Source organism: Mytilus californianus, unplaced genomic scaffold (assembly GCF_021869535.1).
Source record: "Mytilus californianus isolate M0D057914Y unplaced genomic scaffold, xbMytCali1.0.p SCAF_6, whole genome shotgun sequence".
In the NCBI taxonomy this organism is placed as follows: Eukaryota; Metazoa; Mollusca; class Bivalvia; order Mytilida; family Mytilidae; genus Mytilus; species Mytilus californianus.
This window is the reverse complement of record NW_026262712.1, coordinates 58,403,814-58,429,372: the sequence shown is the minus strand read 5'-3', so window position 1 is coordinate 58,429,372 and position 25,559 is coordinate 58,403,814.

Sequence of the window (25,559 nt, the reverse complement as noted above, 5' to 3'; positions counted from 1 at the left end):
AACAATAAATCATTAAGTCATGTTCAGTCTTTGAGGCAATGTTTAGACTTTTAAACTACGATAAATTCAGTACTGTTCAGATAATCCGCTTACAGTCATTTCAGTATGGTTCATTAGGTTTCCAGACAGTTCAGTATGATGTTTATGCGTACAGGTTAAAACATCTGTTAACAGTCTAAACAAAGATTGAACAGAATTGAATTGATTTCTCTTAACAGTACTGAATTTACAGCATTGGATAAGTCTGAAAATAACTTCATAAATTATTGTTTAGTCTTTGTAATAGCTGTTGAGATCAATTAAACTCATCATAGATACCAGGATCAAAATTTGGTACGCCAGACACGTCTACAAAATGTCTTGTTTCAGATCAAAACTGGTTTACTACTGCAAGGAGGTATCATTTTGAAAAGAGTAGCAACATAACCAATATTTTATTTTCGTAATTTAACTCCAATCATTCTAATCTACTCAGAAAAAAAAGTACATTGGTACTTTGTTATATGAAATAGATTTACGCTATGCAGGTGGTACAATTACGAGGGCAGAGTCTTGTCTTCAACATTTTTGTTAAAGCCAACAAAATTCTCTAAATAACGAAAAACATACACATATGATACATGACAACCACTGACCAAGTTTCTAATTTGAGAAAGGCAAATGCAATATTTTGGGATGAACTTTCACAAATTTCCTCGTTTTTTATACTAATTTAAATAAGGATTTTCGCAATATAATCAATATGACTCTGATCAATTGAAAGAAAGTTTTTAAATTGCATGTGATAAGTCACCAATTGAATTTTATAATTGTTTGATTAACTAAAAGAGTGTGGTAGTTTTGTCAATTTTGCTTGAGTAACCTTAAAATTAGCTTTTTAAAAGATGAATTTTGCAATCCACTGTATTTATTGACTTTGTCTTAAAATAATTATTAAAAATGTCAGCAAAAAGTTAGTATGTTTTTTTTTACAAATACTTCAAATTTCAACGATGTCTTCTTCAAAAACGACTAAAATCATTACTTTGTTCGCTAAAATCTACTTTGCTGTCAAAGTCATTTCATGAAATTACGAGCTGATTAACATAAGAACCATGTTCAAGTTGTAACTAAGATCAAAATGAATAAGCTATCTATGAAATAACAAATTTCTGATATATTCTCGAAATATTCATAATCAGAATTTATATTGATGAAGTTTAACTATTTTCTTCTTATTAGGGCTTTCCATTCTGAAATGATTCAATTTAAGGTTGATTGATTATTACTCCAACTTGGTACATGATAAAGCCATAGGGTCTTTTGCAAACTGTTGGTTTGACATATGACTTTCAAAAAATCTAACCGGAAGTGACCTTGAGTAAACCGGAAGTAATCGTTTTTGCACTTATTTTATGGAAAAGTACCTTGAAACTATATATTTTTTTAAATATGCATACATAAACCTATCATTAGAGAACGGAATTGACCTTTCCTAGACCGGAAGTACATAATATCTCCCTTATTACAGGCAAAAGTATATAGAAACAATAAATTTTTGAAATCAGTGTAAAAAAGGCTATCATGTGAGACCGGAAGTGACATTTTTAAACCAGAAGTTGACAATTATCTCCCTTATTTCAGGCAAAAATATATAGCAAAATTTATTTATTGAATCAGTATGAAGAAACCTATGTTTGGACGCCAATAGTAACTTTGAGTAACCCGGGAGTAGCTTATCATCAATAATTTAGAAAAAATTGATGTGGAAAGACCTTAAATTGTTCTCTGAACAATCTTTTGTCTTTTTGCTTTAAATGCAAATGGACAAAACCCGCAAAAACAGCCAAAGATTCAAATCTTGTTATTTTATTTTAATATATAGATATAAGTCAATGCCATACCCAAATTATCCAAATGAAGTCAAAATAGTGTGAACTAGCGTAATACATTTTTTTTTTTATTTAAGGCGGCATTAGCTAACCGATATCTAAATCTGGTAAATGGAGTAAGAAGAGACAAACAAGTTTATCAAACAAAATCAGATTGAATCACATGATTTCCAAAAGAAGTAGATTGTGCTATTAATGTGTTGTCTGTGGTGATTCACATAATATCTTTTTTGTGAAAACAGCGCGACGTGTGTCATAGTTTATAATAAGCTTTGGATTTTCAAATATTTTGGCCTCGAGCATCACTGAAGAGACATTGATTGTCGAAATGCGCATCGGGTGCAGAAAACTTGGTACCGTTTATCTTATTATAATAACTACCATAAATGATATCTTTAGAAGCATACTTAAGCCAAGATATAATTCAAATAAAATGCTTCAACGTTATTGTAATGTGAAGACAGTTTCGATTTATGAATCAGAAGCTGAAGCTATTTTGAAAATATATGTAGCTAAAACTTTCAATGACATTGAACTTTTAAAAGGACATATTTTTTCAGTATTTACTCTTGTTTAATGTTGAGATTATGCACATAAGTGATGTTATTGGTGTTGTCTATATTTTAAAGTGTTATTAAACAAACCACTGATCAAAGGACTACTACACCTCTTGAATTACAGGAATGTGTACCTGATTGTCTTGTCTCTGTGTTATATGCTGGAATGTGTAAACAGAAAACAGAAAATAACATTAAACGGTTCCAAGAAAAGATAACAAACAATTAGTGGTAAGCTTTAACAGACCCCATAAATTAATGTTTAAATGTTCCGGTACTGACATTAAAACCCTTACTGCTCAAGTCACACGTGCATCAATAGTGGAACATTACCAGCTACGGATCTTTTGAAATCTGATTATCGTGCAATTAAGTTAGAGAAAACGAAATTATAGTAAAGTGATACAAATAAATGAATGTATTTTTTTAAGGGGTGTCATGCTTAAACAACTATGTATAAAAGGTTTACTTAAGTATCGTTCTTTTAAATATTTATCTTTTTTTATTTATTGATACCACATTGTAAAACCTCATTATTTCATGACGGTCACATGCCTTTAAAAGCTCACATTATTTCGGAGTGATTGCTTTATTTTATTCGACATATGCCTGTTCGATTGAAGAAAGCTTACCGTGAGAAATTAAAGTTTGATCAGGATTATACGGAATCATATTCAGGAATAAAAATAGCTTGTCAACCTCCTTACTTTATATTATTATGCTAAGTAGATTGAAATTATCATTTCGGTACTTGAAAAATATCAGGCATAGGCGCACACATCAGAAATTATGGCACCCTCAACGGAGTTGGGGTGACATATTGTTATTGTTCGTTTCTTTTTTTATTATTATTATTATATTTATTCTTCCACACTTTTTGTCCATGCTATTTCTCGGAATTGAGTAGACCAATGTTGATGGAACTTTACAATAATGTGAACCACTATGTGAAGTTGTTCAATCGGGGTATGGCATTTTCAAAATGGCCACCGTTACAATTGAAGCAGAATAAATGTGAAAAATTAAATTTTTGTTTTTCGTCAATAATTTGAGTATGCCTGAACTTAGAACCAACAAATTTTTATACATTACTGCTGTCCACTATATACAGGTTTTAGATGATTTTGAGAATCTTTGGAACTACTATATTGCCATAGCAACTGGATTTGTTTAGCATTAAACCCTATTGGAAAACCTTAAAGTAGCATTTACATGCTTACTATGGTACGTCAAACTCAGTGGATCTTTAATGGTAATGTCCCTGCCATGTGCCAATGTTGCAGATGTCATTGGAATTTTGAAAATGGTCACCGTTACCATGGAAACAGCAGAAATGTTCAAAAATTTCAAAATGCTCCAAACTTAAAGGAACTTTATATCAATGTTGACTGGTAATTAAAGATAAGACTTTTGACTTCGGAATTTCCAAAATGGCCGCCGTTGCCATGGAAACTGCAAACATGTGAAAAATTGAAAAATGTTCCAAACTTCTTAAAAATTTACAGACAACTATGTTATGATATATTTATGTGCATTAACTGTTTTAAATTTAAAATTTGCTGCAGTTTAGTGGTAATGTGGGAAGGGTGCCATCCGCTAGTGCTTGCAATGGCAAATCTAGTTATAATTGTTATTGTCTCGAAAGAATATGGATCAAACTTCATTTTCTCAAAGTGAGTTGTGTTTAATCTTCTGATTCTTTTCATAATCCAAAAATATTAACAGTCATAAATATAGTAGATTTATTTGACAGGAAAAGTAACGTACAACAAAAATAAGATCATTCTGAATGATTAACCTGTTATGATATCTATATATTTGTTCAGTCTTTTAAAATCTGTTAAGATATAAATTGCCATTTCAGTTTCGAAATTGATTTACTAAGGGAAGGAAGGATTACATGAATATGATAACAGAAGTAAACTTGTAGAGTAAAGCGTAGACAAATCAAAAGATTTGATGTTATTTCAAATTGTAAAGCATATATTAGAAACTATAGAAAGTTGTTTATAAAAGCATATCTACACCCGGCTATATTTCGATCGCACAAGAAAGTTTAGTCGTAGTCATATCTCCAGAAACGACTTTGTTCTTTTTATGAGCGACAAGACAGGTTGTTCTTGTTAAGCAGGATGTACTTAAACTTCCTGAAGCACTTCAACTTATACCCGGTTCGTGGTGTTCATATTAGTCAAGTTAAAGTTGTCAGTGTACTGTTTTGTTTTTTCGTTGTGTGTTTTTTCTTTGTTTTTCTTTTTGGCCTTGGTGTTACTGTTCCGATAGCGTGTTCCGTCTTTGTTTAATTGACCAAAAGTCAGATATAAAATATTTATTTGAAGGTCATTAAATCCGAAAAATGAGCATTTTGTTTTCTACATTGTATGCTTCATCATAAAATATAATGCTTGTCTTTTAACGGAAAGACGTTACACCTCTTGAATTAAAAATGGGATAGCAGTTTATAGATTGTAATAGGTGTAAATGAAATGTTAGTATGAATACTATGCCAACAATGAACAAATGTTAATTCTCATCTAAATGCCTTCTTTATTCAGAAATTCCCAGACTAAAAGATTAACTGACTAATTAAGTATTTATATAATTTATCTAATATTAACAGTTACTGTAACATAAGCCAGACGGCCGTCAAATAACTTAAGCCTTTTTGATAACAACAATATTCATTCTTGTGTGAACTGATTTCAGACATATAATATCAAATATTTAGTAAACACGGCACTGCGAATTCTTCGATATTTATTAAAGTAATTCAATATACAATACTAGATAATGTAAGCTTTATAATATTAGTTATATGTTACTGCCAAACATTCGTTAAAGTCCTGTCTTTACAAATGGAGGAGTTTATACATATGTCCGACGTTTAACACTGTAACTTGAATAAGTTTAAATCAGCAGTCTTATTTCTGTATATTCCATATCTCCGATTATTGATACTAGAATAATTCACAACGATATCATGGATATATAATACAATCAAAATATATAGATTGTCCATTTTTCTTTGGAAGTGGTCCTCCAACCTTAATTTATGTAAATACTCGGAGAATTCCATCAAATAACGGGAAAATAAATCAGATGAACTTGTTATTTTCAAACATGACATAGAAAATTGTTAATGTACATTTAGATATCACCATGTTAGTACAATCTGTGTCTAGTTCAATTGCTGAGTTCAGTTATTCATTTGCTGAATATTTCGTGTTAATATATTTTATTTTAATGTGTTAAATAACGTTGTGGTGCGTTGTTGTTTTAAATTAATTGTAGTTATTTGGTTCAATTATTTCATTAAAGTATTTTTCAACATTGTGTTTTATATTACTTGGGTTTGAATTATATATAACTGATAACTTCATTGGAAACTGAAATATGGATTTAAATCAGAATAAGACTACGCAAAATTATGTTGAAATCAAGTTGATAATAATTGACTACTCTAGTCTTAATTGTTTTAACAAAGTCAGTGTTTCATCTTGTAGTCAGAAAAGCAACTAAGACAAACGGTCTCTTCAATATGAATTTGTTACATAGAAGGTCAATGATAAATAAAAGTGATTCTCATCGATAGTGAGCTCGGGCAAATTGCAAGTCAATGGGCTACAGTGGTTTCATTTTTGAGTTAACAAGGTTTTTATTAAAGTGCCACTGATACGTCTTAAATATGTAGAAAAACGAGCTATTGTTGTAACAAAAATAATTTTTAAATATACTTACCTGGAGTAAAACAAGTTAAGTAAAGCACTATCAAAACGACATTAATGACGTCCATACAGGAAGTTGCTGTATATGAATTGATATATCTATCCCTTTTTGACATATCTGTCATGTCACGCTGTTGTTCCTTTACATTGCACTACAGTTTAAAATAAAACACTAATGAATGCTTTCATCATTTCTCTGAAGCATTATTGTTCATCTTATAGTTGAAAATATCTTTATATATTTTACTTTTGTCATGTCATGTTTTGTATAATTTCCAGTACTTTCAATAACCACGGATGTGATAACCACTAGCTCGATATTCATAGAATTGAATATGCAATGTCAGCTTAAACCGGTCGTATCAGCTGATTTTTCAGACATCGATAGCTATTCAAATGTGATATAATTCCTCGTTAAATATAGTACTTATATAATTATATAGATTATAGAATACCACCTACACTGAAGTGATACAATATTATAAGCATCTGCTGGCGATCATTAGGAAACTCTCGAGATGGATCGATAAATACTCCCATGTGACAATCATTGATAGTGTCGCTTCAGGAAAAGACATTTATCCCTTCAGCTTTTGAAAATTAAATTATTGACTGTTAATTGGTATTGACTCTTACATTCCAAGGGGAAGTTATATTTCCTTCTATGCAATCAATATGTAAGTACATTTTGATACGATAGATAAGACTTAACAGGAAGTTGTGAAATTAATTCTGAACACTACAATTTAAATGCTAACTGATACTGGTATGAATGTATCTTCATCCTTTATTTTCTTAGTATTGTTTATCTAACAGTCTATCCTGGCTATGACATTAACTTAATGCAAGTAGGGGAACATGAAAAACACCAACGACAATTAATAAACAAAACACATCACAGAATACTTAAGACTTAGCAATACAAACCCCACCAAAAATTGTATATGGTATCAGGTGTTCTAGAAGGATAAGCATATCTTGCTCCACTTGAATATACTTTCAATACTGATATATCTATATCTGAATACTTAATCACTGTCAATGTTAATTTGACAACCTTTCATTTCTAGTAGTTTCTTTACATGTGTATTTCAAGTGTGGTGTTTTACAGTTATCCATCAATATATGTATCATAATGCTAGTATTCATTATATACTGCATGCAAGTATAACAACTTTATCTGACAAAAACATTGGCTATATCCAATTAAATTAACGAACTGTGTGCATTCTCATACTTGAAAACGTTAAAATCGATTTAGTCGACACATGTCTAATGATATAATCAAAATGCTAAATATTTTCTGATTGTAGATAGTAAATAATCAAATTATAACATCTTTAGGTGTCATTGATTTCATGTTATTAGAAGTTTAGGGTGGTTATATGATTTTTCTTTTTTTTTATTAAGAAAATAACGAGTGGAACATATATATAATAACAAGGAGATGAGGTCTGGTTGCCAATGAGACAACTATACACCAAAGTTCAAATAAAGCGAATGTAAGCAATTATTGGCAACCGTACGGCCTTCAACAATGAGCAAAAACCATACCGTTTATCGGCAATAGAAGGCACTGACATGAAAAATATGAAGTAATCCAATTGAGAAAACTAACGGCTTAATTTATAACAAAACAAACTATAAAAATCAGTTGAAAAAGGATTAACTCATCAGATCGATACAAATCGCTGTTTGAACAACATTGCTATGATTCAAATTAACATAAACGTTTAATTTGAAATAAATTGTAAATATACACATAACAAAATAGGATTGCATAAACAATTCCAACACTGTATATTTCTAATATCTTTATCTGTAGTAATAGTGCCGTCGGTAATACTTTTTGTTGCCATTTCATTTATTAATTTTTGTTCTTTGTTCTTTTTTTTATCACAGTTGTTTGAAGTCGATTTACGTTATGCTAAGAAAAAGGGGCGAAAGATACCAGAGGGACAGTCAAACTCATAGATCGAAAACAAACTGACAACGCCATGGCCAAAAATAAAAAGACACAACAGACAAATAATAGTACAGATGACACAACATAGAAAACTAAAGACTAAGCAACATGAACCCCACCAAAAACTGGGAGTGATCTCAGGTGCTCCGGAAGGGTGAGCAGATCCTGCTCCACATGTGGCACCCGTCAGACGAACTTTCCAACATTTGAATTCTCAATATTGTAATTTAGGATGATAACATATATAAGATTAGAAAAAAGATAGTTAAATGTGCGGTAGTCGAGGTGCGACTAAAAGATACTACTGTTTGATTTAAATATCTGTTAACAATAAATTAGTACTGTAAACAAAATGAATACATGCATATTTTATTACTATTGGTTTTTTTTCTTATTGTGGGTAGTTCTAGGATTACTTAGTATGTGTGCTGTAGATGACATTTGTTTTGTTTTTTTCATATGACTACTAAAGTTTTCTTCCAAGTTGTTTTTAAAACTAAATGTTTTTATTTATGTATATAACCAACTGTAATTGCTTATTGAAAAGCTGAATAAAATCAATTAAAACAGTAAGGAATCTTAGTTCTGTTATTGTTATATTCTATGACTGGTAAAAAGAGGGAGCTATTTATTTTGTAAACTTATGATGTCTCTGTTCTTGTCAGTGTGTCAGATTTTTAATTTAACAATAAATTGTTACAGTAATATAACAAGTTTTCGCGTGTAGAGAAATTCAACTTATGACCAGTGCATGATTGAATTACTTTCCTATTGGTCAATTACAAAATTACTAGTGAAAAATAATATAATTTGCAGATTTCAGTACACTGTTGTTAATAGTGGTATGTGGTCGATCCGTCACTTACTTTTACACATAACTAGAAGTATGTAATCACAATTGTTAGCATAATAAAATTGCTTTATACACAGATTAATTATAGCACAATCTAATGAAATCATTTTCAAAAGACTGTCGTCTGAATGGAATATAAAAAATGTCGTATGAAGTCTTTTATGAATTTCGGGAACTTTCTTCGATTTCATGCTAGAATTCAGTAAATGAATATTTTGAAATTCTTTCTATTTTCGTTTGGTTAAAATTGATAGACTGTATATACATAAAAATAATGTTGTGTTTATTAGTAACTATTCGAAGTAGTAGGTTTTTTTGCATACATAGATTAGAGAATTGAAACAGGGAATGTGTCCAACAGACAACAACCCGACCAAAGAGCAGAAAACAGTCCAAGGCCACCAATGGGTCCTCAACTCAGCAAGAAAATCCTTAATCCGGAGGTGGGTTTTAGCTGGCCCCAAAACAACAAACTATGCCAGTTCAGCGAAATGAACGCCACACTAAACACCGAAACAAACAGATGAACCACAATTTAAAACACCTTACAAGATTTACAAAAGCTAGAGGTTTTTGACTTAGAATATTTCCCTTCGAGTGGTTCAATATCGTAATTCAACAAACATGTATAAATTACATGTACATTATTAATGCCGATTCATTCGGGAATAGAAACAATATTTGTTAGATATGTACAACTTGCATGTTTACTGGCAAGTACCAAAAACTTAAGTCAAACTGTAAAGTTGTTGTTCATGTATCTTTAATTTTGTTGAAAAATTTCTTTGGAAGAAACAAGGAAGTGATTATGGTTACAATAATTGAACCGTTTGCATCGTCATTTGTGAAGCAGATATTCCGTAACGGTCAACCAACTCCGTTAAATTTTCAAAGGAATAACCTCAACTTTACCACTTCGAACTCTTGGTTAAATATCTTCTTTTCAATCAACAACTCTATATGAAGGGAATAGTGATAGTTATCGCAAGCTCTGGGATAGCATATCAGCTAGGAACTATAAAGTACACGTATAGACGCTGTTGGAATGTTTCGACATAGAAATAGAAACTTCACATTTAGGAAGCTGAACTCTTTTTTTTTGTCGTAAAGCTGAGTTCTCATCCATCCTTAATTGACAATTTCAAGATATGATTTTAAAATAAGGAGATGTGGTATGGTTGCCAACGACACAACTATCCATCAAAGTTAAAATAAAGTAGATATGAGCAATTATAGGCAACTGTACGGCCTTAAGTATAAGTCAATATAGGAAGCAGACCTTACTGTATTATCCTTTATTTCAAGTTCGATGTAACAGATAGTGCATACATTTAACAGGTACTAGAGGAAATCTAACTGTCATCAACATTAAAATTCCATATAATGACAAAACACATAAACTACATGACAAAAATGTAGTCCCGGGACTTGAGATAGGAACATGCAGATTTGGTGGTGTTCAACAAATTAATTGAGATCTTAGCCCTCCTTTGTTAATAAACAAAATTCATATAAGAGAACATACGATACAGATGTGTAAAGAAATAGCATTCATCTGTAAAAATGCAATTATAGTGATTAAGCTGAATGCACTTAACCTTTTGATATAACATCATTTTGGTCTATTTCTTTATTTTTAGAGCTGTATTTCGTGGAATAATCCACATGGCATCGCTGGGAACACTAAAGGAAAGTAACGCTAATGTGCAATATAGAGAATTCTTCTTAAATATTCCTCAAGCAACCGGTGATAATTTCCATAACATATCAGGCGCAATTATTGAAAAACAACAGTTTAATTGTATTTTTAACACCAAAAAATGAAAGATTTGTCAAGTATAATCAGTTAAGAAATTCATGGTACTTTTGCTTTTGTCGTCGCGTTGTTTATGCTTTTCTATGTTGAAATATTTGTGGTATTCTTGTCTGTTACAGTCTTGATGATCATTTAGATAGAAAAAACAACATGCTCCCAATTCAATTGAATTCAGTATTCTAATATGACGTCCTTCTTTGGCTTAGAATACAAAGCCATGTTCTAATTCCAATAAAACATGGGCTGCACGTGATTGACGCCACAATTGAAATTGCACCATCAGTTGAATTTTTAACAACGCCGGAGATCAAAATGGACATTTGTGTTGGTGTTGCTTGCTAGGAAATTAAATAAAATCATTCTAAAAGTAAGTTTAAATGTATCTGTTCATTTTTTATTGTTAAACTGTTGATTTTCTGTAACGTTTTTGGTTCATTAAATCAAAATGGCTGCCTTTGAGCGTGTATTATAGGTCCGCTTCGAAGTACAAAAGTTCAAAATTGTCCTATTAGAATCGAAATAATTCTGTTATGCCATGCTCTATGCTTATTTTAACATGGGTAGGCATTATATTTGTCAACATTTAACTCCCCGCTTACGCTCGGTATTAAGATATTGACAAATATAATGCCTACCCATGTTAAAATGAGCATAGAGCATGGCGTGATAGAATTATTTCTTAATCTGCAAATGAATTTCTTTTTTGATTTTAACTTATACTCCAATGATAAGAATGAGAAAGATGGTTTAGTGCCTGGTTTTGTTAACCGGATAGAAATCAGGTATTAGAAAGAAATTCTAAAATTGGTTTCTATAAACGATATACTACTATGCAAATATATACAGCAATCTAAGTTATGGGATGTGATACAGTCAAATATGGTGAATTTATATCAAATAACTATTATTACTATAATAAGTTATCTGTTTGAACATTTGTAAGTAAATCATATTGTTTTTCAAATCATACATTTGTATACTGTATTTGCATGATGATATTGCAAGATTCATGTAACCTTGAAATAAAAGTACAAGAAGGACTTGTAATGTAGTACGATATGAAGTTTATAATACTTACATGCACGATAATCAAACATTTACACATCTTCACTATAGTTAACTGCAACTACAAAAGTAAATTTACATTTGTTGCTGTTTCCTTTGAGAGTTGCGCATCATTATAAACAAGAATATTAGCTTCGTTTATTGCATAATGATACATTAAATCTCGTTAACATAAACGTAGTGAATGGTGGTTCCAAAAAATATTTTAGATCTCTTTCATTACATAGATCAGTGCTATAATTAAAAATAAATTAACGAATAATGGTGTTAGCTTACTCCACAGTATGCACAATTAGGAATCCTTAATCAAATGTTAACACTAAATATCTTAACAACATTTAGGTGAATAAGTTAATTAAGCATCCAATTTCGATGAAAACATCAGGTACATATAATGTACAATAAAATCCAAAAAAAAAAAATTTACTCTCTAGTAAATTCTTAAAAATCGATTTATAGGCCCCTTAGTTTTTTTAAAATATGGATGAATAATATGTTTCTTAGTGTGATACCAGGAACCTGTTGGTTGTAATATCCAGTCAAGTATACGTGATTGATGTTGCATGCAATGCAAATAAAAATAGAACTTTGGATGGTAACCGTCTTATATTCCTGGTGGCATATGGATATTGTCAGATTAAATTGCTAACAGTAGCAAGAATATTTTCAGTTGTTTATTCTTCTACGCTCTTCATTGCATACTACTTAATTTCTTTCTACTTCTATCCCTACATTCCTTTAATGACATAAATAAACATTGATATGGTCATAATTGTAAATTCAATATTTATAAAACTTTGAATTTTTCAAAATACTAAGGATTTTCTACCCCAGGAATTGATTACCGTAGATGTATTTTACAAAACATTTCAGAATTTTGGGTCTTCAGTGCTCTTCAACTTTCTACTTTATTTTGCCTTTTTAACTTTTTTTATTCGAGATCATTGATGAATCTTTTCTAGACAAAACGCGCGTCTGCTGAACAAAATTGTATTCCTGGTATCTATGATGAGTTTATCTGACTTGAAAATGGTCTAACGCTAAAATTCGCTTGCAAATTATGTTAAAAATGAAATTGTTGTAAATGATAAGCAATGAAAATAAATTGTATTTGTTTTCAACGCGAGTTGAGAAAAATCGGAGACTTTGTCTTTATACTTCATTTTCATTTTCAAAAGCATATTACATAATCTGCAACTCTTTACATGCATAATAAATCACATTTTAAGATATTTGCACGATGTAATGTTCATTCCAGCAATATATATGCTAAAATGTTAACGAGAACAAAAGTACTTTAAAATTGCTTTCATGAATTATGTTTTAACTTTATTTACGATGCACAGATATATTTGAAAGATATTCAGTTCAGAAGCACCTGTGTTTATCAGTAAAAGTACATCGCTTTCATTATTAAACAGTATGTATTGTTTCTACCCATTTGAAAAGTTTTTAAAACATGATGTTGTTACGTACGAAGAAATTGGAACAACGATTAAAGGACTTTTTGCAGCAATCTAATTTCATTCATATCTGGCCTGTGGTTACGTAATCTGAATATCTGTCAATGTATTAGATTTTAATGATTTAAACTTCATTCGCATAGCGATGACAAATTTTTACAAACTACTGCAAAAAGTGTATTGGAAATAAAGGAAAATATCAACATATTACAAATTTGGATTATTGGCTCCCACATTATCGTGCCATATGATCTACGATACAACAAATAGTATTTACCTAATAAATTCAGAATGTCTCGTTTTGGATTATATATATATCAAAATTCTTTCTGAAAAAAAAATTCCCTAGCTATAAGAAAAATTTCTCTTTATACATACATTCAACAATTATTGTTATGATGTTACGATGTTATCTTTAATTAAGCATATCTTGCTCCTCTTTAACATGTTTAATATACTTTAAGTACTGATATATTTATATGCAAATACTTACTCTATGTATATGTTACTTTGACAACCTCTCATTTCTAGTAGTTTCTGTACATGTGCATTCCAAGTGCGGAGTTTTACAATTATTAGACTATATATTTGTCATAAAATATAATACTAGTATTCATTGTATAATGCAAACAAGTAAAACAACTTTATTGAATCTTATGTAAAACATTGGCTATACACAATAACACTAAAGAATTAGGTGCATTTTCTTACTTATATCAAAAGTGCTAAGTGATTGCTGATTATAGATAGTAAATAATGAAATAATAACATTTTAAGATGTCATTGATTTCAGATTGTAAGAATGTTAGGGTGGTTATATGATTTCTATTTTTGTAATGAAAATGGAACATATATCACAGATTGAACAACATTGCTATGATTCATCTTTACATAAATTTTTAACTTGAGATAAGATGTGAATATACATATAAAAAAGATTGCACACACAAATCCCACAGTTTATTATTCTAATATTTTTGTCTGTAGAAATATTGCCGTAAATAATACCTTTGGTTGCCATTTCATCAATTATTTTTTGTTCCCTGTTTTATCACAGCTGTTCGAAGTCGATTTACGTTATGCAAATAACAGAGGAACTTTCCAACATTTGAAATCTCAATATTGTAATATAAGATGACAACATGTATAAGATAAGAAAAACGATAGTTAGATGTGCGATTGCCGAGACGCGACAAAAAAGATTCTACTGTTGATTTAACTCTCTGTTAACAGTGAATAAGTACAGTACTTTTGATAAAATTTATATATGTTAATTTTATTACTATGATCGTTTTCTTTTCTTTATTGTGGGTAGTTCTGGGAGTACTAAGTATGTGTGGTGTAGATAACATTTGTTCTTTTTCATATGACTACTTTTTTGTTTTTCCACCGGGTAATTATGCTTTATTATACGTTCTGTAAGAACGTTCTTTAAAACTAAATGTCTTATTTATACAAATAGCTGAATAATTATTTGTGAAAAAAAGTAACTTGTCAGTAGACTCTTGTTAATAGTGGTATTTGCTCAATCCTTCAATCAATAGTATGTTCACGTAACAAGAAGTAAGTAAACGCAAATGTTGGAATCATAAAATTGCTTCATACAAAAATTAATTATAGCACAATCTAATTGAATCATTTTAAAACTCTGTCGTCTAAATGAATTTTCTTTGAGTTCAGTAAATAAATATTTTGAAAATTAATTCTGTACTTGTCATGCTTGTTTGGTTAAAATTGACACACTGTATATCATTAGGAAATACGTTGCTGTTATTACAAATTACCCAAAATACTAGTTTTGGTTGCAAACATCAAATATTTCCCTTCGGGTCGTGCATAACGTTTTTCGACAATCATGTATAAATTACATGTATATAACTAATGCAAATTCATGCGAGGGTATAAACAATGTTAGTTTACTCTACATGTACATCATTTATGTTAATACCAAAACATTAGTACCAAACACTTAAGTCAAACAGTAAAATCGTTGTTCATGTAAGTTCAATTTCGTTAATAAATGTCTTTCAAAGAAACGAGTAAGTGATTATGGTTACAGTTGAACCGTTTTTATCGTCATCTTTGAAACATATATTCCCTGATGGTCCATCAAATTGTGATGGCGTCCGTTAGAGTTTCGATGGATGACCTCAACTTTACAACTTCGAACTCTTGGTTAAATAGCTTCTTTTTAAAGCCTGAACTCTAAATGAAGGGAATAATGATAGCCATCGCAAACTCTGAGATAACGTATCAGTTAGGAGAGAAAAATTAAACATATAGACGCTGTTCGAATATTGCTACATAGAAATGGAAGGTTCACCTTACTAAACTTGTCCGTTAATAAACTTTGAAATTATTATAAACTAAGGTTTCAACTCCCTCAGGCAAAGTTGACCTAAGATGGATTTGGCTATTTTTTAGTTCCTTTTTTGGTAATATATCTTTTCAAGTGTTTCGGTTCTTTTACATCCTTGGCTTTCAAATATTCGGCTTTGGGCGTTCCTGATGAAGGTAAATCCAGAAATGCGCTTCGAACGGATGCAATTTATAACGTGTTGTTTTTCTTTTTGGGAAGCTTAACTTATCTTTTTGCGTAAAGTTGTGTTTTCATCCGACGTTTTTTGACAATTTATAAATGTAAGTCAAAAAATGAATCAGACCTAGCTGTACATGAGTTACTCATTATTTTTAGTTCGATGGAAAAGGTAGTGCATACATTTAACAGCCAAAAGCAGAGATCTAGCTTTCATAAATAAGAACATCCACATGATGACATGACATTCAAGAACTTCAAAATCTAAACCCCCCCCCGTTAACAGACAAATGTCATATAAGAGAACACACAATACAGAAATGCAAAGCCATAACATTCAACTGTAAATTGCAGTTATAGTAAGTAAAATGTACTTAAAATAATGATATTAAATCATTCTGTTCTAACATTTTATTTTTATTTTAGAGCTGTTCTTCGCTGAATATTCCACATGGTAATCTAGAATCAATACAGGAAGATACGATATCGGATAATGTAGAGAATAACCGTTTATTATGACAATACAGAAACTCAAATTCAAACATTCTTTATTATTCCTCAAGCTATAGATAATTTCGATCAGGCACAATCATAAAAAACAACAGTTTAATTACGTAACAATAACTCTTTATGCAAAAATAAAAAATTTATCAAGTATAATAAGTTAAGAACTTCATGACTCTTTTGTGTTTTGTTGTGTTGTGTTTATATGCTTTTCTAATTTAAAATATGTATAGTATTCCTGTCTGTTTCTGTCTTATTTATCACTTAACTAGAAAAAATAAAACTGTTTTCATTCAAATAAATTAGGTATTTGCAAGTGAAATAAGCGTTTTTAAATTTTAACTTATACTCTAATGATCAGAGTGAGAAAGATGGTTTAGTGTCTGATTTTTTCACCGGAAAGATGGTTTAAGTAAGAAATTCTATATTCTAAAATTGGATTTGTAATACCCGGTGCACCATTATGAAAATAGAGAGAGCAATCTCAATTTTGAGATTTAGGACAGTCAAATACGATGACTTTAGTCTCAAATAAGTACTATTAATTCACCATATTTATTTATAATTTGATAGACTCAGTTGTTTGAGCATTTTATTGTAAATAATATTATTTTACAAAACATACATTTATATTCTGTTTCTTCATGAAAATGTTGCAAGATTAATGAAACCTTGAAACAATATTACAAAAAGAAGTGAAATGTAATATAATATTCAGTATATAATAACTGCATGCACAATTATCAAAACACTTACACATCGGCAAAATAGTTAATTGGAAATACAAATTTGACAGAACTTTTGCTGCTCTTTTATTTGGGAGTTGTACATTGCTAAGCCCTGGTCACACCTTACCTGATAGCGCGAACGAAAGGGCGAACAAATAACTTTTTTTCAATCCGTTCATGACCGTTAGACGTCCGTTCTTATCCGTTAGACGTCCGTCCATATCCGTTCAGCGTCCGTTTTATCCATCGACGTCCGTTGGAAAATTTTGAACATGTTCAAAACTTTGAACGGACGTCCAACGGATGAAGTGTCCGTTGAACGTCCGGTAGGCGACCGTTTTTACGGTACTAGTCCGTCCCGTTTCCGTTTTGTATCCGTTACTTGTCCGTTATACATCCGTTGGAGGTCCGGTAGACCAATTCACCAACGGACTTCTACCGGACGTATAACGGATAAAACGGATGATGAATGGATGTGAAACGGACATGAATGGAAGGATAATGGATAAAACGGATACGTACCGAATGAAAAACGGATAAATGCCAATTGAAAATTTCGCGTCAGAAATGCCAATTAATGGTATGTCAGATTTCTTGAAAAAAGTAAAATCACAAAAAATACTGAACTCCGAGGAAAATTCAAAAGGAAAGTCCCTATTAAAATGGCAAAATCAAATGATAAAACACATCAAACGAGTGTCATTTTTCATGATGGACCTTGGAGTTACAGCACGTCTTCACTATCAAGCAGCTCTTATTCAGGCCAGACTGAACTTAAATGTGGCAAATATAAACCTACAAGCTGTCGAAAGGAGAAGAAGGAGAAGACAAAGGAGATGGTGGACAAGATCATGGCTAAGTCCTGAAAGACGACGTAGTTTTGGTCTATATGACCAACTGATGACCGAACTTAGGCGGGAGGATCGGCAGTCCTTTGTACACTTTCTTGGAATGCCCTCAGAGATGTTCGACGAGATATTGCAGCGGGTCGGCCCTCGCATAGTAAAGCAGAACACATTTTACAGAAATCCGCTAAAACCAGGACTCAAGTTAGCAATTACACTTAGACACCTTGCTTCTGGAGCAAAATATCGTAGCATGCACTACGGATGGAGAGTTCCGCATAACACTATATCCGTTTTCATACCAGAGGTACATAATATTAACATATTTAAAATATCAACTTCAACTTTAAAAGAATGAATTACTACATTGCTTCAATTTTTTTCGAATCAGAGTAGCGCTATATTTGCACACATATCATGCAAAACAAAACGTAATACAAAAATAAAATCAACTAAACAAGTGCACTAAGGTTTCCCTCGCCTTTCAAAAAAAAATCGGATAAATTGTCCTATTTGTTTGGTACGTGTGACCTTGAACTTTGTCCTATTGACCCCACTTTTGCAAAAGCAGATATTATAATAAACGGATGACTCATACTAGTATATCATGTCCATCTGGCACGCTCCCGTCATCGCTAGGGACAACAGTGCGCAAAACTTTTTTACTTTTTACAAGTCGGGTTCCATCAGTTGTTTGCAAGGTCACGTGTATGTGATTTTCATGTATTATTATTGAGCTTTGAATTTTCCGCTTATCTTGTTCATCCGTTTTATCCGGTACGCTTCCGTTAGGTGTTTGTTTTATGCGGTACTCGTCCGTTGGATGTACGTTCGACATCCGTTCTGTCTTGTACGAATCCGTTTCTCGTACGTTGCATATCCTGAGTGTGTCCGTTAGGCATTCGTTACGCGTCCGTTTTATTTGGTCAGTACACCAACGGACTCCCAACGGATAAAAATTTGTCAACGGAAAACTTTTTTTTTGTCCGTTCGGCGTCCGTTCGAGCTATACGGTAAGGTGTGACCACAGCTTTTGATTTGATTTTTTTCAGTGATGTTAAGGATTGTAGGACAGACTGCGATGTATTGAGTTGAATGAAAAAAATAGGTTAACAAACAAGAGCAATATCTTAGTTTGTTTTATAATAAGAATACATTACATGGCCTTGATTATGTAGAGAGCTCGTTATCTTTAAAGTAGTGAATTGAGGTTCCTTGAAATAGTTTGTGCACTTTTCGTTTCATAATTAGGTGCTATGCTTGGAATTAAAATAACTCTTAATGACGTTACCTTATTTTATAATGTACAATTAGGAATCCTTAAAACAAGATTAACAACAAAATACCAAAATAACGAAAGGATTTGGGTAAAAAAGTTATTTAAGCATCAAGCTCTCACTTTGTTGATGAAAACTTTAGGTGCATATAATGTACAATAAATTCAATGCGCAAATTGAATTTTATTCTCATATCTTAAAAATCTTTTTTTCAAATACGTATACGTATAATGTACCAAAATATGTATGTTGTCTCATATAGTTAATTATATGCAACTGATGCTGCATGCAATGCAAATACAAACAAAACATTGGATGGGAAACCCCTTATATTCCTGGTGCCAAATGGATATTGTCAAACTAAAATGCTGAGTGTATCAAGAATATTTTTCAGTTGTTTATTCTTTTACCCTCTTAATTGTATACCGTTTTAATCAGCTCTACGTGCATCCCATCCGTACTTTCCTTTAACTTAAAAATAGTCTATCTCAAAAATTGCTTGCAAAATGTGTAAATAAAGACATTTTGATAAATGATAATCAAAGAATATAAATTGCATTTGTTTTTAACAACAGTTTACATATATTGGATACATTTGTGCGTCATACTTCAATTTTAAAGAGCACATTGCATGATTTGCAAAACTGCACATGCATTATTAATACTCAATTATATTTAAGTTAAAGTGATTTTCTCAGTTGATTAAAACTTTGCACAAAATAATGTTTATTCAAGTATTTGATATGTTAATATGAGCGCAAACAACAGTACATTCAAATCACTTGCAACAACAAAAAACTTTAATTTTATTTACGATGCACAGATAAATTTGAAGGATATTAAGTTCAGAAGCACCGGTGAATGTTTAGTACAAACACATCGCTTACACTATAAACAAGTATAAAATTTAGAATGGAAATGGGGAATGTGTCAAAGAGACAACAACCCGACCATAGAACAGACAACAGCAGAAGGTCACCAACAGGTCTTCAATGCAGCGAGAAATTCCCGCACCCGGAGGCGTCCTTCAGCTGGCCCCTAAACAAATATATATACTAGTTCAGTAATAATGAACGCCATACTAAACTCCAAATTGTACACAAGAAACTAAAATTAAAAATAATACAAGACTAACAAAGGCTAGAGGCTCCTGACTTGGGACAGGCGCAAAAATGCGGCGGGGTTAAACATGTTTATGAGATCTCAACCCTCCCCCTATATCTCTAGCCAATGTAGAAAAGTAAACGCATAACAATACGCACATCAAAATTCAGTTCAAGAGAAGTCCGAGTCTGATGTCAGAAGATGTAACCAAAGAAAATAAACAAAATGACAATAATTCATAAATAACAACAGACTACTAGCAGTTAACTGACATGCCAGCTCCAGACTTCAATTAAACTGATTGAAAGATTATGTCTTCATCATATGAATATCAGGCACAATCCTTCCCGTTAGGGGTTTAGTATCATACCATCATAACATATATGAGAAGAACATAACACGTGTCATGCCAACAACTGGTTTTTAAATAATTGTGTTTAGGGCCGATGCAAAGACCCTATAAGTGAATCAATATTAACGCCAAAATATGCAATCTTTAATGACCTGACAACAGTATCGTAACTATATCCCTTCTTAATAAGTCTATTTAAAGGTTTTGTTAGCTTCAGAGGTGAATACTGACATTTTTGTGCTTTATAAAGAATATTTCCATAAAAAATTGGATGTGAAATACCTGAACGTATAAGAAGTCTGCATGTTGAGCTATATTTACGAATGATGTCCTTTAGTAAAAATTTAGTAAATGTTTTGACTAGTTTGTGATATCGAAAACCCTGATGTAATAATTTTTCAGTAATACATAAATTTCTCTCGTTAAAATCTAAAACATTGTTACATACACGAGTGAATCGTACAAGTTGTGATATATAAACACCGTAAGATGGTGACAAGGGAACGCCACCATCTAAAAATGGATAATTAACGATAGGAAATGAAAAATCATCTCTTTTATCATATATTTTAGTATTAAGCTTTCCATTAATGATATAGATATCAAGATCGAGGAAAGGGCAGTGGTCATTGTTAGTATTAGCTTTATTTAAAGTAAGTTCAACAGGATAAATTTCTTTAGTATACATACTGAAGTCGTCATTATTGAGAGCCAAAATATCATCCAAATATCTAAAAGTATTATTAAATTTGTGTATCAGATGTTGTTTCGATGGGTCTTTGCTGATTTTTGTCATAAATTGTAACTCATAGCAATACAAAAAAAGGTCCGCAATAAGTGGTGCACAGTTGGTCCCCATTGGAATTCCGATAACCTGACGATATACGGAATCTCCAAAGCGAACAAAAATGTTATCTAGTAAAAATTCAAGGGCATATATAGTATCAAAGCATGTCCAATTGACATAGTTTTTTTGTTTATTGCTACTAAAAAATGACCTAAAAGAGTTTGAACATATATATTCACATTCTGACTTTTTAAATGCCCATTTAATTAGGTGTGTGAATTTTTTCTTAATGAGAATGTGAGGCAATGTGGTATATAGGGTAGAAAAATCAAAACTTTGAACAGATTCAAAATCACCAATATATGCATGTAATTTATCAAGTACTTCCAACGAGTTCTTGACACTCCAAAAGTAATTAATTCCACTATTTTCGAAGGCCTTATTTGAACAATTTATTATCAGGTTTTTGATTGGACCAAGTGTACTGGTAAGAAGAATAGACAATTTAGTAGTGGAACAATGGCTTGAAGACGAAATAAATCTATATTTGTAAGGTGTTTTGTGTAGCTTCGGAAGCCAATACATAGTTGGGACTTTCATTGTATTTGGTTCTGCTTGTAAAGCGGTAGCTAAAAGTTTATGTTTGTTACAGATGTCGTTTTCTGAAAATGGAGTCAGTTGGAATGTTGGTGAATTGGTGATTTCTTTTTTTAGAACCTCAATGTAAAATTTACGTCAAACATAATAATATTATTAGCAGCTTTATCGGCCGGGACAAAAACAAATTCCTTGGCTAGTTCTTTTAGTTTATGTTTGATACGAGAAATAGGTTTATTGTGGTTATTGTTAAGAGTAAAATGTTCTTTAAAATGTTGAATACGTATATCAACTATGTTCATTACTGAATTAAAAAAAGAGTCCAAAGATTTTTTGTCAGCTTTTTCCCGTTTTATCCATTTCAAACAGTAAGTATGGAGTGAGTCGTGGATGATATTACGACACTCATTCCAATTAATAATTGACGGGGGACGATATTTAGGTCCTTTACTGAGGAATGTATTTTTTCTTTCCAACTGCTAGGTTTTATTAGGAAACGTAATGCTAATGTTTGTATGTACGAAGAAATTGGAATGCCGGTAAAAGGTCCTTTTTCAGCAATTTTATGTACTACTTCATTCAAATTAGGCCGGTGAATATATTGTATTTTAATAATTAAAACGTTATTCGCAAAATGACGTCGACATTATAAAAACTACTTGAAATATATTATATTTCGTGCATTGAAAATGAAGGCTAATATTAACATATTATATATTTGGTATATCAGTTTTTCACAATATCATGTCATCTAATCTACAATAAACAATTAGTCTGTACATTATAGATTCAGAATGTCTCGTTTTTAATAATATGTATATGTTTTCCTTCTAAACAGGTAAATTTCCTTAGCTACAAGAAAATTTTCCCTTCAAACTTGTATTTACCAAGTACTGTAATAATTTTTATCTGTAACTAGGTTCACAAATTTGTCATACATGGACACATTGCAAGGCTGTTTCAATTTTTACACTTTTATATACAGTTTATACAAATTGATAACGAATTATACGTACTCCACAGTGAAATTTTTAAAACAGTAAGCAATATGAATATAGAGACTTATGCTTTTACAGGTTATTGCTTTATTGAACGAATAAAATGATTTAGCATGAAACAGGAGAACGACAACACTGCAATCAAATGAAACAGATAGATCTGCACGACGATGTAAGAACCTACTAAATCAATGCTGTATTCCTTCTATAAAACAAGATATAAGCCATAGTGGAATATATAAAGGTAATATTAGAATCAACAATGACTCAATGTTTCACATTCGTACTTCTTTTATAAGACGTGAGATTCTCAAGACATCAAAAGAGAGGCAAAAGATGCTAAAGGGACATTCAAAGTCGAAAATAACGAACCATGCCATTGTTAAAAAAGAAAAAGACAAACAGACAAACAAAAGTACAAAAAACACAACATAGAAAACTAAAGACTGCGCAACACGAACCCAACCAAAAAAAGGAGGTGATCTCAGGTTCTCTGGAATGGTAAGCAGATCCTGCTCCACATGTGGCACAACAGTTCACATAAACAATGATATGTCTTAACCTTGTGTAAAGAAGTAATGCATGAGTGCATGATTAGCCTTTTGAATAAAGCTTAACATTTTGTGCGCTGTGTGAATTACTTTCAGGAAACATAAGAAGGCGATAAAATGTTACTATGCCGTCTAATAGTATTTGTTTTTGCTATTTAAAAGATCATAAAATGTTTGCTTAAATGTATATAATCCGACAGTTTGCAATTAACGATGACATGATACTTCCGCCTATCAGACAACTTTTGGATAACATCATTTTCAACTTTTGTGCATAATATTTTAAGACAGGTGTATACGATTATGTAATTAAAGCGGTATTGCGAATATTTCGATTAATTGTTAACGCAAGGATATTCACACTGTGTTGTTGCTAGCTTATATTTAGCGGTCAAATATAAGCAATATGCACTGTTTCTCTTTGCTCCAATTCCTTGATCTTCTTTCAATTTTATGTTAAAAAAATACTGCCGTAAAAATCCACTCAATACTAAAATGAAGTAAATATAACACTTTATAAAGTTAGTTTGTCATAAGCACTTTTCTGGATATACCTTCATCAGAATCACTCAGAGCTTTATGATCAAATGCAAAGAACACACAATAACTAAATCCCAATAAGATCATTTTCAAATTTGCCCTAGATAGCCAGCACATTAATTTTTGAATAATTTCTCAACTCATAGACGTATTATTTAAGAAAGATATGTTATTCATCATGACAGAACTGGAGCACAAACTACAGAGCTGATTATACTAGCGGCGACTAACAATCCATGAGCTGCACTTTTGACTGTATTCATATATCTGTTTTCTGTTAATAAATGAAAATAGCAATTGATAGGTTGTGTATGTCCGGTGTTCTTTTTTTTTTAGATTTACCATCCTCAAAACTCATCAAACTGCAAAATGTGAAACCAAAGGATGCATAGGTATGAAGTGCGTGTTGTACTATATGACAAAAGCGAAATACAAATAATACTATAATCAATATTAGGTATGAAAAAGGGGCGGAAGTCAAATCTGCCTGATGTGAGTTGGAACCTCATAAGGATTTTTTTATTTCATCAACTGAGAATTTAAGAAAGTTATCATGTCAGTAACCAAGCTGAATTACACAGTTTTCCTATATATATTCATTTGGTTTTGAGTTTTGGGGAGAATTTGAAGATGTATAAGAAATATTTGATAGTATTCGGGAAATCTTATCTTTACTTTTCTAGACACTTGGCGGTTAAGAACTTAACAAAGCTTTAAATGTTTTATGTTTACTAAATGTTGTTTACCACATGTTTACTTTACGTCTTGTGGGACATATTTGATAAACTGCTGTCAATTATTGAAGACACCTACTGTACTCTCTATGTTTCTTGGTTTTTGTTTATGTTTCCTGTATCATCATGGTCATTGGTGTATATTCGACCTTCTTTTACTCATATATTTCTGTATTATAACTTTTTGTTTAACTAACCAACTCCTTTTTTGCGTTATACAGAATGCATTGCAGTAGAATATTTTATTGACTTGTTCCTTTAAAAAGTTTAAAACATTAGTAAAGATGAAAAATAAAGTGATATTTGTATTTACTTAAAATAAGACAATATAGTAACTGCGTTTGTTTATTAACTAATAAAATAAATGTAAGTGTTATTTTGACTGTTATGCTAGTGCCTTTGTCTTACTATTTGTAATGTAATCGGTACTTTTGAAGTAAATTAACATAAATGATATCCTTAAACTTAAACTCTCTTTGCTAATAAATACAATAACCATCTTTAAACTAAAGCGGCCCCACGGCATATATCGGATTTGACAAAACGTTTGTAGACTCTTGGTTTTTCATTATATTCAACTTGTTATTAATTTTGCCCTTACTTGGCTAATTCGAGTGTCATTGATGATTCTTAAGTAAACGAAACGTGCTTCTTGCGTACTAAACTGAAACATTTGTGACTAAATAAGTT